The sequence below is a fragment of the Capsicum annuum genome, chromosome 7 (assembly GCF_002878395.1).
Source record: "Capsicum annuum cultivar UCD-10X-F1 chromosome 7, UCD10Xv1.1, whole genome shotgun sequence".
NCBI lineage: Eukaryota > Viridiplantae > Streptophyta > Magnoliopsida > Solanales > Solanaceae > Capsicum > Capsicum annuum.
The window spans coordinates 152,754,773-152,771,171 of record NC_061117.1 but is presented as its reverse complement, the minus strand read 5'-3'; positions in this window follow the sequence as shown (position 1 = coordinate 152,771,171).

The window sequence follows — 16,399 nt, the reverse complement described above, 5'->3', positions numbered from 1 at the left end:
TAAACTGAAGATACATAGTCTGACAACCCTCTACTACTAACTAAAGAGCCACTAAGATAGACTCCAACTGACTCTGATAAAACCTGAAATCAAGTAACTAAGATAACATTCATAAATGATTAAGAGTCTGATAAGTTGTGTCCTCGGACTATGAGGACTCACCAAATATTGGGATACAGGAAGTGATGCTCGTGATCAATCGTGCTACTAGAAATAAGCATCAAAACTTACATTACAAGATAATGTGTCACATAGACATATATGTGTGGATTAGAACTTTGGGATGTACTGAGTATATGGGGGTAAATGCATAAGTAAACCAAGAACTGGATATATTTTCAAATTATGCATGATAAGTGTAAAGGACTAACCTTGGACATGAATAAAACTAAAAGTTCTATGATAATAAAAACATGAATAATAAAGCATATTAAATATGCTTAGTGAGTCATTACACTTAGTTTCTAAAACCTTTACTTTTAATCTTTCTTATGGGAGATTCTTCTAACCGGCATAAGCCATGTGAGCTATCATGGATTCCAATGTCTTACCCACATTAGGGAGAGTTGTCCTATCCTTGCCATTGAAATAGAACCTTAACTTACGGTGATCTCTATACTTATCCATATTGGGAAAAGTAGACACTCGCTGGCGAGGTCTCTTAAACCTATAGTGGCTCATAGTTTCTAGGAATTTATGACACACTCATCTACATCCCCTTCTCGGTGCTAAATACTACTCATAATATATATATAGTCTTATGCTTAAGTAATCCACCTTAAAAATAGCATAAGGGTTTGTAGATTGAAAACCAATCATATTGCTCTTTACCTTAATCAAAATCATAAGGAATGTTTGTGGATTTCATGTCTTATCTTGTATCAAAATGTCAAGTTGAACCTTAATCTTGCTGAAATATATGTAGCTAATGTTTAAAGAGCAGGTTTCTTGTAAAATTAGTACTTATGCTTAAGCCTTGAAATTCATACTTTCTTTCATAGAACTTATAAGACAATGTCATTCTCAATACTTCAATTAAAATCTTTCATCAAAATTTAAGTCAAACTAATCAAATTCCCATACACAATAGCAATCTTGCAAGTCAAAACATGAATAAATTAAAACTCACAAGCACATAAATCCTTAAATTACATGGTAATGTTATACTTTAAGAATATGACAATTTGGGAATGAACCCTAACCAAAACATATATATTCAACTTTAAAGATTGAGTTTTTCAGGCATAGGGATGAAAGAGTACCTTGTTTAAAAACCCACATACCTAGATTTACCTTGTTGAAAGTAGAGGAAAATAATGCCTATCTTAGGTTATAAATTGTGGGTTGGATATTTTATGAGGGGGAAAAGACCAAAAGGCCCCTCATCTGAATTTATAGAAACCTAGCCGTTAGTCATCATGAGTCATCTCATAACTCATAACATTTGGTTATAAGTTATCCTAGTAACTCATAACCTATGCAGAAACAAAGAAAGTATGCATTAGTTTAGATATGATTCTGTACCTTACGACTCGTAACATGTCACCACGACTTCTAGCAACCTCTTATAGCCTTGACAGAAACTTAGATGACCTACCCTTATGACCTTATGAATCTCTTTACAAGACTCATAACATCTAGTGATGACTCCTAGGGTTGAGTTGTCATGAGAACAAAAACTTTAGGCCCTTTCACTTAGCTGTTCATAACTGAACTCTATGACTCGTATAGTTTTCTTATGACTCTTAAGGTGGAGTCATACCCAAAGTATTACTTCAATAATTTCAAATTGTCTTGATTATGAATACGACATAAAACTTATGATGAGTCCTCACAAATTGATGAATGAGTCATAGGTTCTACAGTGACCTTCAAAAGCACAGGGTATTACACTAGTTCTTGCTCTAGAGGAAAGGAAATTTCCTGTTCTTTCTATATTTTTCTAAGTGTCACTTTATATTTTATTAATGAGTAATTAGGGTAAGTGTGGCTTAATAGCAAACCTTAAAGTATACAAAACAATATAGTTTAGGAGGTTTAATAGTGTAAAAAGACTGAAAACCCCTTATAAAATGTAAGTAAAAATCTACAAAATCATGACATATGGACCATCCCATGATCATGGGACATACCTAAGATTATGGGTGGTTCTTATGTTTTAGACACTAAATTTTGGCTCTATGAATTCAACCAGATGATCCTTTGTATAATTACGAGATCCACCTACAATCGTACCTTGCTTTAGAGGTTGGAAGTCCAAGTCGGATCAACTTTAGGAGTCATAATTATGCCTAAGATCGTGGTTTCTAACCGCGGTCATGGTTCACTTTCTTGGTTGGAAGGTATACTTGTAAACTTTTAGATGTTTGGTTCTATTTTGATAAGATGAGAGCATTGTACAATCATACAATATCACAATGATCATACCTACATTCGTAGGGCCTCACTATAGGATAATGCTTCACTATTATAGCCATAAATTTTTACTCTACTATTGTATTAAGGAAAAATTGGATTTGTTGGATAGATAATTCAATTATATATCATTTATTTTTTATTGAACTAAAAAAAACTTCATGATCTAAGATTTATGCTTGTTTGAAGTTGAATATGGGGAAATTCTTTACAAGAAATTAATTAATAAGGAAGGTATTGACTTGGCCATGATCTAGGAGTTTCTTATGGAATTAATACAAGTCTAAATCACTTCTCATGTGTCACAACCCGAGACTACCCCCTAGTCATAACATGATGCATAGAGTCACAAGTGACCCCAAGCTAACCCATGATCTAGTACCTTCTGTGAACACTAAAGAAAATAATAGCAAAATATATACAGAAGCTAAACATGAGAGAATATAATATATATAATGCTGAAAATAATACTCAATAGATCTGATCATTTGAAAAAATAAAACCAAGTTTGACTATTTTAAAGCCTCTAGAGCATAGGGAGTTGATATGACATACCCTCATCTAACTTTGACTGACAGTAATAAAGAAGTACTAAAAGTAACTATAGATAACTTGTCCTCAAAGGATGGGAACTCACCACAACTGTTGTTGAGTGCATACAAACTATATAAGTATGATCGGGGAACTTAGAATCTGAACCTATGTTATAAGACAACATAGCGCAAAAGAGAGTATGCGATCAGTACTTTGAATGTACTAGTATGTGAGATAGGAACTAGATGAGATGCACATAAAATAAAAATTAATTCATGAACATAAAAACTGAATGCCAGACCAAGTATAAAACATGTACTGAATTAATTTTAATAACTGAATAATTGATAAACTAAACACTTGGTCATGGAAACCTGAGATTGTATAATATGAATACTGAAATGAGATTATGGAAGCTAACATTAACTTTCATGCCCCAATTGAATAAAAATTAAGGTACAACTAGTAACCCTAGTTGGATGGGTGTTAGTGATAACACTCAACTCACTCCCATAATTAAGAGTGAGGTGGTCGTTGTTAAGAAACCCAATTTAAATTAGGGTCGAATCTCAAGGAGTGAACAATAGATTTCAAACCCTATGGATGCTCAAATTACTAAGAGATTTCCCAAAATGATAAATGACATGTGGAATAAAACATGGGGATTTTCTTGGGAATTCTTCACAACTTACTTTAACACGCACTTGGTGAATGAAACTTTTACTTAGAATTAAAGATTTGAGGGAAATCTAGGGATTATGTCTACCTAGAGTAATGAATATAGGTTGATGTTGGTTAATCATGAAATTTAGTTGTTAACTAAAGGATAGGCTAGGTCAAAGTTCATTGGGGTCAATCTTTCAACAAAACCACAATGATTTCACCCGTTGGGTCTTTCGAGCACCTAACAAGTGTGGACATTTTTGAAATCACCCAAGACCTCAATAAAGTATCCCTATTTCTAGGATTATGCTCTTGACATGATTTACACTCCTAATACACTTATTTCTAAGATTGCAAAAGGTAGTAAACATAGGGTCAATTGTCCACCATTGCTTTGTCGCCCTATAACCCTCTTTTAAGGATGTTATGGGTTACCTAATGTTCACCTTCATCCTTTTCTGAGGATAGTAAAGGGTTTTTAGAGTTTGGGGCTTTCACCCATCAAATCCATTTAGGTATTTAGGGTTTTCACCCATCAAATTCCATCCCTTAAGCTCAAGGAATGGTGGAATCTATACTCTACAACTAAAATCCATGCAAACACAACAATAACCACACATAATAAAACTCTAGTTCAACATATCCCAAGAGTAAATTACTTAGCTACTCATGAAGAAAGTAAAGATAGATATACAATAACGATTATCTAAAGCATTCATTCTTCCCAAAAAGTCTAAGAAATTTAGCCTTCAAAGTTAATTACACACTTACCCAAGATTAGGTTTTCAAGTCTTGAATTCCAAAATATCTTATGAGCTAAGATATCCTAAAGAAGAAAAGGTTTTAGATTAAATATGTCTTGGGATGCATCCAAGTACTTTTACAGATCTGCCCCTAGGCACCTTCCCTCTTAACTGCGATCGCGCATGACTATTCGTGACCGCAACCATGCAACCGTGGTTATGTGCCATGAGTGTGTTGCTCTAACTATATTGACTTGCAATGACAATAGATAGAGGACCACGTTCACGATAACTAAGGCTTATGTAGTCCAGCTCTTTAGCTACACTCTTTCTTGTTCCCTTTTATTACTTTCAGCTCCAATCCACATCTTTCGGTCTCCTCAAATTTATGCATGCAAAGAGTGGATATTAGTGCATCTATCCATACATATTGTCTTATTTATTCATTCAAAAGATGGTAATGTGCACACATAACGAGTTTTATTGAGTGGTAAACTAGCCACTCGTCAACACCCCCAACTTAAGATATTGTCTGTCCTCATGTAACTCTACCTCTTACTATAAGACAATTTCCTATGTGTTCCCTCATTCTATTACCCAATGATCATGATGACTCAAATTATATTGCCACCACAAAATGCTCTTTACACATGGGGAAATAGGACTTTAACAACTCTCATCATCATAAAATAGATTAATGAATGCAATAGACTTCAAGGAGCAGCCATCTGACAACTACTAAAGCTCTAAAAATGACTCACATGTTGACTTCAAACATGCAATAATTCCGATTATCTCATTGTGCAGAAGATGACAAAATCACCCACCTCAACTAGTTCACATGCCTCCTCAAAAGAAAGGAGAAGTTCCCATACCTAGCTACCAATCATGCAACAAGGAATTTAAAGTGCAACCACTCACTCTCTCAAGTAATTTCCTATGTTATCAAGTACGATGCCATAGGCTTACCCCTATTTTTAATCACCACTACAATGAATACACTTGGTTGGGAATCACAAAGGGCTTGTTGAGATTGTAATGTAGGTTTAGTTAGGGTAGGAGATCAACTTAGGAATATGAGTCTATACCCTCCTTGAACTTCTACATCGTACTCTTTTCATGATTCACTTATTGCCACTTATTTTACTTTACTATTTTTCCCACTCTTTGCTTTTCCTTGGTTTTCCTACTTTCCTCTTTTTCTCTTCGTCTATAATTTTTTCACATAGATAAGCCTTTCTTTCCTTTATGGGATCTTTTCTTTATTCAAATCCTAAAAGCTTCACTTTCTCAAGATTGTCAAGGAACCTTCTTTGTGGACCAACTATACTTCTTTATCTTTCCACCACCCCAACTTAGGCTTTTAGCCTCAATTTTTATTCTCAAGTTCAAGGAAGATAGGGTTCAAGAGCGGATTAATAGAAGGGTCATGGCTTGTAATGCGTTTTCCAAAGAAAAGTTCAAAGGATTGAAGAGAGTAACTACAGTTAACTCTTATGTATTGGTTGGGTCTAATGTGGACTTCAAAAATCACAAGATGACCTATGATCATTTTACCAACCAAGAATAGTTAAAACTTAGCTTTGAAAGACTAAAGGGGCAAGTTCTAGAGAGTACAAGTACACATAAGATGGAGTCAAATAACCTCACACACATGGCCTGCGAATATCGTCAAGGGGATTAAATTGTTTTAATCGCTCAAGACAAGGATGGAGTATTCATTATTTCCATAGTTAACTTTTGGAGTCATAGTAAGAGGGAAAAATTTTCATCACAAAATTGCTCACATCCATGCCTTCGACTAATTTTTCAAAATTTTTAAAAGGAGGGGGTTGTTTGCTCTTTGCATCCATACCATATGTAATTTGCTAATCATGGAAACCATCAAAGATATTATCTCACATTATAGTTCATAGCCCGGGCGACCCACCATATGGTTACTCAAACTTCACCAATGGATTTTAATACAACCCCAAATTATCAATACCACAGGTACCCTTGTATTCTATGGCCTTAATGCCTCGGGTACTCAGACTTTCCCTACATCTATGGATAGAAACCCAATCACGAAGGCAAAGCTCGACTAATGAAATTTAGACTAAAATAGTAAATTAAGAAAAAATTAACTAATCCATGCAAATGTGGGAACCATCAAGGTACCCGAATATTACAACCCAAATAAAATAAAGATGAGAATTATCCAAAAGAGAAGAAAAGTATATAATACAGACCCAAATTAAATGAATAAGAATAAGGAGACACTCCCAACTTAAAAGATAGTAGTGTCCCTACTGCATAAATAATCAAGGGTAAAAGAGATAAGGGTGCTCCCTAAAACTGCCTCAAAGGTTGCTATTACTATTAGACTCTGCATAACTACCCTCTTCCTAAAGATCAGACCACTTGTATGGGGCCTCATCATCATTGTCTACCCAAGAAGAAGGTAGTCTATCTTTGGTCCTTAGAAAGTTCCATAGGACCTTCACACCCTTCCATATCCTAATGAAGAATTCATCCCTCTTCTTCTCCCTTTCATCCATTTTTTCATGTGCAATCCAAATGTCTCAGTGTGACTCCGCCAAAGAGGAGTAGGCCTTTTCAAGCTTATCAATAGTATCTTCTTTCTTCTTTTGGTCCTTCTTATACTTCTTATAATTGATATATGACACATAAGAATCATGCGTGGTGGAAGACTCTCCCGGTCCTTGGGATAAACTAGACACAATCTCTTTGATGGTTGTAATATTTACTCCAATTTCCTCAAGAGGTCCTATAGTAGTTGGTCTCTGAGGCTCATGCTCACTACATGCTAGCTTTTTCAAGTCTATCTTCCTTTTCTTGCTTTTATTAGGTGCGCCCTAACCTCTAATCCTTAAGGGGTAAATGGGACCATTAGTGTGTATCCATGAATCACTAGAATACTCTTCTACCCCCACACTTTTGCAAAGCACTATAATTAAGGAGGGATAGAATAGATGCATACCACCTTGGACTTTGTAGTGATCTATTTCATTAACCACAATATTACCAAAATCTAGAGTGATGCTATCGAGAATACATATAACTAGCACGTAATTCTAGGACTGCTGTCATATGGGTGAAAGGAGAAATATGCTACAAATGATGTACAACTATATTTGAGCCTCGAAGGTGAATTCGTTCATGAAGTATTGCTTTTAGTTTTGATCCACGAGACATCCCTTTTGGGGCATAGCTGATGTGCCAACCAATTCCTTGATTTACACCTCTTTGCTTTAAATTCACCTATATCTTCTTGCTTGAGTCCATAAATAACATTTATTTGTTTAGCCTTTACTTTTATTGACTTTCCTCAAATCTTGACAGTCATATTATGTGGGTCCAAAAAAGAGACTTCATTGGTGTTTGCATAGAATTCACAGACCCATTGCTCATTTGTAATGCATAGATCTGGGGTGAATAACTACCACCCTAAGGCTTTAAGTTTTTGATGAAGTGCCGGTAGTTTCTCTAGCATATTATCTAAGCAAAATTACGCTCTAAGGGAGTACCTTTGTCTTTGGAAGATCCCTGTAGTAAAGAGTGTGGCACTCAGGTGCCATGAAATAGATGTGATCATACTTATCCTTGAGGTTGTCCTGAAATCACTAAGCATACATTATATCCTTCGTTGATATTTAAAAATGCAAAATGTGATAGATTAATCACTAGAGTTTATTGGACTAGGTGCTTGGTGGTTCTAGCCTAAAAATTTGGAAATGCTAGACTTTTTGGCCTGATAGGAAGCTGTTCTCGATTACCATGATCGTGAGTCAGGACCGCATTTGGGTTATCGTGATCATGGTCTATGACCATGGGTATGATACCTGAGGCTGGTTCTGTGTCAGCTCTACATATATAGATTTCTTCAAAATTTAGGCTACTAGTATGTTCTACAATGTGGAAGCATATGAAGATCATTAAAACAATACTCAGAAGTGTGAGAATGCCCTTTAGAAAGAAAATACAAGTATTGAAAGTTCATTAGAGCATTTTATCAAACACTTGGTGTGCATATCTCATTGGTCCACCTATTTCACACAAATTTTGGTACTCATGATTTCCCCACTTGTGTGCATAACCTAATCAAATAACCAATATCATACCAATACCCAATATCACAACATGGGAGGCATAACAATCAACATTTAAGGCCCTTCTTAATCATGCATTCTATGGCCTATTTTTACAAGTAAAAGTATGGATTCATGTCACCTACTAGATTTTTGATGCAATGAAATGAAAGGATGTTGTTTGAGCTCACAAACTTGACTAGAAATTATCTTAAATTAGAGAGTACAATCTAAAAAGGGACTATGAGGGAAATAAGGGCATATAGGGGTTAAATGGTAGAAGTGGCCACAACTGCAGTCAAGGGACTGTGATAACGAATATTCGTGTGACTGCGATCGCATTTGGGATCGTAATATCGATAACCTAGAGCAATTCTGCTCCCCTGTTTTCCCTGTTCAGAATTTTGATCCATTTTGCCATATTTCTCCGCTGTTTATCTTATTCGATTCACTCCATAGTTTCATAAATTCATGGGTTATTCATATAGATAAGATAAAATCTACCCTAGAAAAACATAATAACAAAAAAGGATACGAGCCACTTTCGTGGCAATTGTGGGTTGCCTCCCACCTAGCGCTTTAGTTATCATTATGGCACAAAGTCTTCCTTCCTTAATTTTCAAGGTGGGTCCTTTAACTCCTTTTCATTCATCTTCCCATTTTCAACATACACCACAGATACTACTTACAACTCCGCAGTTTGCTTCTTTGATTTTTAAATTTTCAAAGAGAACTCATCCTCTTGCACTCTAAATTTTATCTCCCCCAACTCTATATCAACAATGGCTCTCCCGATATCTACAAAAGGATGACCAAGAACGATAGGCAACTCTTGGTCCATTTCACAATCCAATACCATAAAATCAGCCAGGAGAATGAACTTGTCCACTCTCACAAGGACATTAAACAATATACCTACTGGCATTTTCATAGACCGGTCCACCATCAAGAGTCGCATAGAGGTTAGCGTCAGGATATCCATACCAAGTTTATTGTATATGACACAAGTCATTAAGTTGATGATCGCACCAAGGTCACATAGAGATTTTGTAAATTCATGCATCCAAATTGTGCAAGGGATATTGAATGCTTTGGGGTCAAATTTCTTTTCCATAAACTTACTATCCATGATAGTGCTACATCTATGAATGACTTCAATAGTATCGCCTTCAACATGTTTGTTCTTGGACATCAACTTTTTCATCAACTTAGCATATCTCGAGATCTCTTCGATAAAATTAAGCAACGGGATATTTATCGATAGGTTGCTAAGTTTGTCCATGAACTTCCTCACTTTGTCATTTGCCACTTTTTATGCAAATGTTGAGGAAATGGGGGAGGAACTTGGATGATTGGTCTTGCTTTAACTTATGGCCTTTCAACTTCAACCACCCGCTTATCGATTTTGTTTACCTTTTTCTCATCATTTTACCTTCCTTCTTTAAGGTGTCACCTCCTTTACTTTGGACTTGGGCATATTTTCACTCACATCTCCTCTAAAATATTCATCAAGTTCTCTTCCAATCCTTGTGAAAATTGCTAGGGCTTAGCATGTCATTCCTAGGGTTAGCAATTATGTCACTAGGAAGTCCACCTCTAGGTCTAGCATTTAATTGTGTGGATATTTTCCCAACTTGGGTCTCTAATTGCTTGATAGAGATGGATTGAGACACCACTGTTTGAGAGAGGTGGGATAAATCATCCTTCAACTCACAGATCATCTTGTCCGTGCCTTCTATTCTATGTAAGATGCTTGCTAATATATCCTCGGCCTTAAAGTTTTTCGAGTCAATGGCACTAGATTCCTTGGATTTAAATTGATCAAGAGGAGGGACATAATGGTCATAGTCATGTTCACGATCTCTCCAATCTCTATCCTACTCACGATCCATTCAACCTTGGTTCCCACCTTGCCTTTGATAGGCGGGGTGGGAACCCCCCAAGTAGTTTTCCAAGTACCGGATTTTTTCATCCAACTTCTTTGCCTATTCATACTCTTCATAAGATTTTGATGCTATGTCATTTACCATTTTTGCGGGTACACCCATAACATGCTTCATTAAGAGCTCAAGTTGGGTCATTATTTTGGCCATGTTTTCCTCTATTTCTTCTTCTCATTTTATTTGTTCGTTAGTCACCACAGATATGGTAGAAAGGATTTTGGAAGCTTCGGTGTCTCGGGTATACCACCCCATATTTTGTTTGATACTTTTTCTATCAATTTGAATGCCGCAAGATGATACAATCTAACTATAGAATCAACCGCCGCATTATCCACCACCAATTTGTTTAATGGATCAAGAGCTTTATAGAAAGTCTTGAGGAGCATATTTTTCGGGACCTCATATTAGGGCATTAGGATAACTTTCCATTAAACCTCTCCCAATCTTTAAATAATGGTTCTCCATTCATTTGACAAAAATTCACAATCTTATCTCACTTTTGAAGCATTTTTTTTGGTGGGAAGTATCTATCAAGAAACACCGTAGTAAGCTCTTCCCATAATGTAATTGAGATAGGTGGAAGTTAGCAAAGCCATAAAACCACCTCACCTGTTAGTGAAAATGAGAAAAGACAAAGCCGTATGGATTCTTAATGTGTGCTATGTTAAATGGCGCACAAACTTCCACAAAGTTCTTCAAATGGACATTCGGATCCTCATATGCTTGATCCCTACACAACCTTTTAATTTGCAACATATGAAGTATAACAATAGTCATATGAAACACTCAATTCCCGTTGGTTGGTAGAATGCTAATTGCACTTGTTTTTCCCATCTCATTTAATTGGCATTCATCATCAAAAGGGGCATTGAGGGGGGCCATACTTCTTGCAATATTGGTCATTGCTCCGTTTACACTATGATCACCTACAAAAGATTCAAAAACAACTAATAAAGTAAATTACACCACTTTGGGTATTCCCAAGTAAGAATGAAACCACACAAGCAAAATCTATATTTCACTCCCCGGCAACGGCACCATTTTGATAATGCTTGACTCACTCCCATAATTAGGAGTGAGGCATTCATTATCAAGTAACCCAATTTAAATTGGAGTCAAATCTCAAGGAGTGAACTATAGACTTCAAACCCTATGGATGCTCAAATTACTAAGAGATTATCCGAAATGCTAATAAAAACAACATGTGGAATAAAATAGGGGGATTTTCTTGGGGATTCTTCATAACCTAATTTAACACACACTTGGTGAATGAAACTTTTACTTAGAATTAAAGAATTGAGGGAAATCTTAGGATTATGTCTACCTAGAGGTAATGCATGTGGGTTGATGGTTGTTCATCATGAAATTTAGTTAACTAAAGGATAGGCTACGTCGAAGTTCATTGGGGTAAATCTTTCAACAAAACCACAACGATTTCACCCGTTGGGTGTTTCAAGTACCTAACACGTGTACGTATTTTCGAAATCACCCAAGACCATTATCAAGCATCCCTATTTCTAGGATAATGCTCTTGACATAATTTACACTCCTAATACACTTATTTCTAAGATTGCAAAAGATAGCAAACCATTGGCTCAATTTTCCACCATTGCTTTGTCCCCTCAATAGCCTTCTTTATAGGATGTCATGTGTTACCTAATGTTCACTTTTATCCCTCTTTTAAAGATGATAAAGGGTTTCTAGAGTTTTGGGTTTTCACCTATCAAACCCATTTAGAGATTTGGGGTTTTCACCTATCAAATTCCACCCTTTAAGATCAAGCAATGGTGGAATCCATACTCAACAACTAAAATCCATGCAAACAAAATAATACCCGTACATGATTAATCTCTAGTTCAACATAATCCCAAGATAAATTACTTAGCTAATCATGAAGAAAGTTAAGAGAGATATACAATAATGATTATCCAAAGCATTCATTCTTCACCAAAAGTCTAAGAAATTTAGCCTTCAATGCTAATTACACACTTGCCCAAGATTAGGGTTTCAAGTCTTGAATTCCAAAATATCTTATGAGCTAAGCTATCCTAAAGAAGAAAGGGTTTTAGATTAAATATGAATTGGGATGCGTCCAAGTGCTTTTACAGATCTTCCCCTAGACACTTTCTCGCTTAACTATGATCACGCATGGTTGTCCGTGATGAAGACCACACGACCGCGGTTGTGGTCTGTGACTGCATTTTTCTGTTCTTCTTGACTGGCTGAGACCGCGGATAGAGGACTGCGGTCACGGTAACTATGAATGATGTAGTTCAGGTCTTTAGCTATCTTCTTTCTTGTTACCTTTTATTATTTTCAACTCCAATCCATATCTTTTCGCATCCTTAACTTTATGCCTGCAAAGAATGGATATTAGTGTATCTATCCATAGATATTGTCTTATTTATTCATTAAAAACAAGGTAATGTGAACGCATAATGAGTGCGAATGAGTGGTAAACTCACCACTTATTAGTTAGTACCTTGCCAAGGGTAGCAGCGCTAGCTGGCATGGATCTACTAAACTGATGTCCCAAAGGACGAGGGTGTCATGCCTCTTCTGATAGGGGATCCCCCATAATATATGGTGGCAAGGTAGGTCTAGAACTTAGGGACTACTACTAACGACTCATGACTAACTGACAAGTGAGATACTATTCCTGCATTCACTCGGTGCTAAGTATTACTCCCAACTTAATGGAACTAGTATGAATATTTTTTTAACATAATTTGGTTCTGATAAGTGCTCATTATAATAATATCTTGAATATAATGATACTAGTAGAATCTGAATGACTTGTAACCTTAAAACTGTAACATGCATGATCTTCCTAGGTATCGGGTGTTCATAATCAACCAACATAAAGTAAATTAATTGAACATGATAAGGAAATCTTGGTGTGAAATATCATGAACAGTATACAATATTGATCTTGGGGTAGGTGACTGAGATTACAAACATATGAAATGCAATTCTCATGGAAAAAAATATTTTCATGGTTCGTACTCTAAAACACTTGAGAGAAAATTTATAAAATCCATTTTGACATAAAATTCCACAAAGAAAGGAAAATGGGCTTATAGTTATAAAAAAATAAGGAATTATTGGGACTCAATGGGTGGAACTGACCTATTGAAAAATATCCTACATACCTAGTAGTAAGAGCATTGAGAAATTCCTTTGAAAAATTCTTGAGCTTGAAGAAACCTAATTGCTTCTAAGGAGAAGAGAAGCCCACCTCTCTTAATTTTCATTAGGTGGAATTGTGGATTATGTCATGTATTGGGAAATTGGGGTCTTTTATAGCACCCCTTGATATACCAAAGTGACATAGGTCAAGCTTATAAGGAAGTGGGAAGAGACATAAAAGTCTTTGAAAAAACGTGCTAAAAACTGGGTTTCCAGTTGTTATGAATCACTCTACGACTTGTGATGTCCAATTACGAGTCATAGTTGAGTCGTAACTGGGGTCTTAGGACCTTGGGTCCTCACTAGTCAGACCAAGACCTTTCGTTACGAATTGTCATGATTGAATACGATTCATAAGGTGGAGTCATAGTCTTAGGATTAACTCTTGGTCATACATTGGTATGACTATTAGTTCCCCCAATGATACATTAATATTGACTACGAGTCATATTCTAGACTCGTAACCAATGGCTGGATACTTGGATGGACACTATTTTGATTATGAGTCTCTTCTTAGGACTCGTAGTCACTGGTTACAACTCGTAAGGTAGACTGACAGTCACTGGGATAGACTTGGGGCCTTCACTGGAGTGACTATAACTCAAATATGATGACTCATCATATGTGGTAATGAATCATTACCTGGGTCATTATCACAATAGTGTGCCAGGACATTAAGGAAAATTTTCCATAACTTTTTCCACGACAACAGATTGAGATGAAACTTGGGACGTTGGAAAGCTAACTTGGAGGCCTATATTTTTAGGGGCATAAAGCTTAAAAATTTGATGTATTACTTTAGGGCATCAAAACATGATGTTTGATTTTAAATGTATTTAAATCATGGTACAAATCTTAACTAAGATTTTTGGGGTGTTATAATATATCCCTATTACGTCTCTACACACACGCAAGTGTACGTGATCGTGCAAGTAATATAATGACTTAGATAGTCAGATATCATTCCCTCGAGGATCAATAAACTAGAAATTTTTTCATTCTTTAGTTCAAGACAATTTAGTATTAAGTGTTTGATGGTATCAAGATTAGTTTGATTCTATAAATAAAATGTAAATTGCTAAACAAGAAATAATTAATGATGACTAAAGAAAAGTGAACAATGGTTGTAATCAATAATGAGGACGATTCTGGGGTTGATGTATTTTGAACAATCATTCAATTTTCTATTCTTATCACAGTCTAATTGGTTATTGGGTTGATGGTTCGCAAGGATTATGCCACGATCATGGTCTCCCGACCTCAAATTTTCTATCTATTGAATGTTGTAACTACAACTCCCGCAGAGTTATAAGAAATCTACTAGATTCATAAAGTTGTCTTCTTGCAAGTGAACCAAGAAAGGTAACTAGGTATATCCCTATCCTAGATGCTAATTTAAATCCCTTATTTTATAAAAAATAAGAACCTTGCTCCCTAATTTCTTCTTTCTATCCTATGATTGTCCTCCCAGATTCACATAGAAATATAAATTTATTCTAATGGTGGCCAATCAATAAAATAGTAAGCTGAAAAAATTAAGATCAACCCAGATGATAATCCAAAAAGATCTATGAATAAAAATTATTAAAAATTAATCATGTTCTTAGCTTCAACCCCAGAAATAGGTTGTTTAGCTACTCATGTTTGAATTCATCATCCAAAATAAGTAATAAATCATACCGAAAATAAATCTTGAAGTAAAGAAATTCCAAAGAATGTTTAAGAACCCTAAAAGAGAGAAATTTCTTATTTTCCACCGCTGCTATCCTTCCAAAAAAACCCCCCACATTATCTTGGATTTTTCCTTTTATAGCTGAGACAAAATACTTAAAAATATTCCCAATTTGTCCTCCCGGCACGTCGCGCCATGACTTTGATTGCTATTTTTTATTAAAATCTAGGAAATCGCGCTCAAATATTTCCTGACAATTGTAAAATGCCCCCTCACTACGACATGCCACCGTCAGGGTGAGCCACTGGATTGGGACGACTGCAAAATGGTCATCCTCCACGACACGCTACACCTTCAGGTGGACAAATCTGATAAACAGAACTGCTCCGCGACACGGTAAGATTGCATAGACCTACTGGATTTTGACCATTATTATTTTGTTGATCCAAGCGACGCGGAGTGTTTTCAAATGAGGATTCCCACTTTGCAACTTCTATTTTTCATCTTAATTTCACTCCCTTGCATACCTTCACTCCTTCCAAATCCTCATTGTATCCAATTATGCACAATTCTTCATGATTTTGAACCTGAAAGTACTAATCATATCCATTAGGCAAGAAACGGAATAAAAACTTAATTATACTTAAGAATTCATACAAAAATTCTTGAACTAAGTCTTAATCTGGGTGCATATTGGGGCTTTAAGCATATAAATATGCCTGAGATCACCATCCCACACTTAAAACCTTGTTCGTCCTCGAACACATAAATTCAAAAACATAATTACTTCCCTTTTACATCACAATCTCAAAGTTATATTGCAACGGGCACTTACACTTTGCAATAATGTATTCTTACATCATCTTGTCAAAAAATGTTCTGAGCTCATGAAATAATTTAGTTCAAATTCTTCTATCTTTCATAATGAATTTTTGACATATTGGCAAACTCAATTAAAGAAACACAATAAGTAATCTGGCTTTCATCCGCTTGCATCCTAACTCAAGGAAATTTCAACATATCAACTCACAATGATATCTATGAAACAATAGGGGAGTATCAAATCAAATGACTCGCTCTCAACAAAGAATTCATACATGCCAGTGAACGAACCATAAGCTTGCCCTTAGTGTCCTACTCCACTAATAG